Here is a 3803-nt window from a genome sequence, read left to right on the forward strand (position 1 = left end):
GAAGTATTCAAGAAGATGAATATACCTTTTGAAGTGATTGTTGCTGAACCTTGAGAAGGTTCCAAAGGGGATAGAGGATTTACAAGTGGACTCTAAGTAGGGTGACCATACAGTCCAGTTTGTATCCAGTAAGTCCTAGTTCATGTCAGTTGTTTTGACTTTATCATTAATTTTGCTCTTTCTCTCAAAAGTATAGCAGATATTGTGTGATTGTCCTCGTAGAAGTAAGGGACTATGAAGCCAGACCCCATAGCAGAGAAACTTTTTGTCCTCAGTGCTGTTTTAGTTATCTCATTCTTCTTCTAGGAAATGTTTTGAAATAAATTCGTGATCATAAGCCTTGAGACCTTCTACAGAGCTAGTAGTCATGTCTCAAATTTCCTCAACTGCTGTTATTTGTCAGGTGGTATATTTCTGCCTTTGCTTATGTACTTGGATACATCTAAGCATAACTGCTAGTCTTCTCCAGTTCTTTCTTCATTCCATTCCCTCTTTATGCTGCTCTATTAACCTCCTTCATGTACACCTTCACTTTACTAATAGACATTCTTCATATTGTGCAAGTACTTTATTACTATAATTCTTCAGCAGAGTCTTCCCAGGTTAGTTTTACATGAGTCAGATTGCTTAATATTCTGTTAATTCATTTTGATAATTATTTCTGTATATTATTTGCTAAGCATTTTGCTAGACCCTGTAGAAGTTGAGTAAAATACAATTCTTGTCCTTCAGGAGTTTAAAATTTAGAATGGGGGAATAAAAAGAAATATACTTACAACTCAGAATAAGAATTTTTTTAGTAACAAGCAAAATAATACCAAAGACTGCAAGTTCATACTTCAGTGAGGAGAAGATGAGAAAGTTTCATGAAAGAGGTAGTGTTTGAAATGGTCTTTGAAATCTCACCAGTTAGAAAAATTAAAATGTTGATTTTTAACTAACATCACACCCATTTTAGAGGTAGTAGTTTTATTCCGCACATATTATTAGTGATAGTAATATTTTCTGAATCAATCTGCTGAGATTCACTGTATCATTCTGTAATTACGAATCAGATTATATGCCAGTAGTGGTGGAGTGATGCTTATTTTCCAGTCATTTCTTTTAGATTTATTGATTTGGTATTTACAGATTTCAATGTTAGTTCATGCTTTACTCTTTTATCTTTTTTTTTTAATAATTATTTTATTTAACTTTATCCATTTTTTTAAAATTTATTTTAATTTGACCAGAGAGGGATAGAGTGAGAGAGAGAGAAAGTGAGAAAGCAAGCTGCCAGGTCTGGGACTCGAACCACAGTCAGCTCTGTGGGAGTCCAGTGCCCTTAACCACTATGCCACCTGCCAGCTCTGTCCTTTCCTCTTTTAAGTCTATAGTTCCTTCAGTAATACTGGCCTTTTTTGCCCTCAATAAATGTTTGCATAGTGAGTTGGTACTGAAATGGGTTCATTAATACCAGAAACTATATACATAATCTCAGGTTTTCCTTTGTCGTGACTCCTCTTAGAGCAATAACGCAATCAATACTTCCCAATCATGACGTTTAATTAGTTGAATCTTTAGTTCCCATTGTAAGAATGGGCAAAAGTTTGGTTTCATCTATAATATTTTTATCTGTTTTGTATTTTTCATTGTGTATTACTTTTTAATTTTTAAAATTTAAGGTTTTTGTCATAGGGCACATGCACTCACCAGAGCGAGAGAGAAAGAGAGAGAGAGAAAGGAAAAGTGAGAAATTCCCCCCTGGAATGAGGGCCACCTTGCAGTCCCTTCTCCTGTAATCTCATCCCGAGATTTTGGACATACATACACACACACACACACACACACACACACACACGTGCGATTTTCAAGCCGCTGGGTTCGGAACTCACACTGTGGTCGGTCATACAGAGCTATACAACTCCGTAGTACATTCTCACAAAGACAAGGGTTGGCAATATGTGTGCTGTGATTTAAAGAGAAAGAGCTTAAGGTGTTGGTCAGTTTGGGATAGTGCTGATTTTAAAGGCTATAAGGGCTATTTGTCTACTTGGAATGTGAATACTATATAGCAGTCCATTTTTCTATAACATTGCTGCTTTTGTGGTTTTTTTTTTAGCCACTTTTATCTTTAAGTAACTTTTTCTTTTGATGTGATTTCAAATTTATAGAAAAGTAGCAAGAATAGTGAAAAGAACTCCTGTGTACTCTCTTGACTAAATTCACTGTTGAGATTTTTCCCTATTGCCTTTGTTGTTGTTTTCTCTCTGAGCCCCCCCCCCCCCCCCCCTCCGTAGTCGACCACATGGGAGTCCAGCGACATAGCCATTATGCTAATTGCCGGTCCCTCTGAACCCCCTTCTGATGTGTGTGTGTGAGTGTGTGTAATTTGTAAACTTCTTAACCATATGAGAATAAGTTGTAGCTACCATGTTCCTTTACCCCTTATTCATAGGTCTTTTTTCTTACTGTTTTTTTTTTAAATAATTTTTTGTAATAAAATTATCAAAATAAAAAAATTTAATTAAGTGGCCCTATAGCACAGTGAGCGGTTAGGTCTTATACATAGGGAGCTGGAGCCTGCATGGCCAAATGCAATTTAAATCCTGGACCTTGTGACTGGAAAAACACACCAGGTATGTATGTGTGCATGCCCAAAATCTTGACAAATTATAGACATGGAAGAAAAAGGATTGGGGTGGGGGGCAAGTGGCTTTCTGAAACTCTTTCTTCTGGTTAACACACACATCCTCTGGTAATATAAAAAAAGAGAGAGAGAGAGAGAGAGAGAGAGAAAGAAAGAAATTTAATATTGTTACTATGCCATTGTCTAATCCATATTCAAGTATCATCAGTGTCTAATAATCTTTGTAATGTTTTTTTCTCCCTTCCACAGTCTAATTCAGTATCATACATTGTAGTTAGCCTTATTAACAATTGCTTTTTATTTTCCTGGAATAGTTCTACAACCTTTATTTGCATTTCTTGACCTTCACCTTTTTAAAGAGTATAGGTTAGTTACCTTGTAGAATATTCTTCAATTTGGTTTTGTCTGGTATGTCTTCATGATCAGATTTACCAGGAATTTCACATATGTGATGTTGTATCCTTTGTTTTATCTTATTAAAAGACATAGGATGTCAGTTTGTCCCGGTACTGGCGATATTAATATTAATCACTTTGATAAGAAGATATTTGCCACTTGTCTCCACTATGAAATTAACATATTTCACTTTATGATTTAATAGTAATTTGTGGAGAAGCACTTATACAACTATCATATTCCTCATCAAACACTTATCCACTAGTCTTAGCATCCAAGGATGATTTTCTAAAATGTTATGTTTTAACGAAGAATCAGCTTTTTCTTGATTTCATATCCTTTTTTTAGTGACTTCACTAGCACAAGGCCTGGAAAAATGAGTTATGTCAAAGAAATACCTCTATTCCACTTATCTTTTCTAAATTTCCTCTACCATTGTCCAGCCCCAAGTTTTGGCTCCATGTATAACTGATGTCAGCCAGGTGGGAGTACAGTAGATAACGGTCTTCTCACAGGTTACAATAATGGCCTTGGTCATCACCCTGTTGTCAGACTCTTCTTGATCTCCTGGGGGCTATTTGTCTACTTGGAATGTGAATACTATATAGCAGTCCATTTTTCTATAACATTGCTGCTTTTGTGGTTTTTTTTTTAGCCACTTTTATCTTTAAGTAACTTTTTCTTTTGATGTGATTTCAAATTTATAGAAAAGTAGCAAGAATAGTGAAAAGAACTCCTGTGTACTCTCTTGACTAAATTCACTGTTGAGATCTTTCCC

General features: G+C 35.6%; 1 protein-coding gene across 13 annotated transcripts in view; it reads left to right on the plus strand.

The window, feature by feature from the left end:
- Positions 1-3803, plus strand: part of EMSY (EMSY transcriptional repressor, BRCA2 interacting) — a 119247-nt gene that overhangs the window by 91262 nt on the left and 24182 nt on the right. The window lies entirely within an intron of this gene.

This window comes from Tupaia chinensis, unplaced genomic scaffold (assembly GCF_000334495.1).
Source record: "Tupaia chinensis unplaced genomic scaffold, TupChi_1.0 Scaffold000047_1, whole genome shotgun sequence".
Classification (NCBI taxonomy): Eukaryota; Metazoa; Chordata; class Mammalia; order Scandentia; family Tupaiidae; genus Tupaia; species Tupaia belangeri.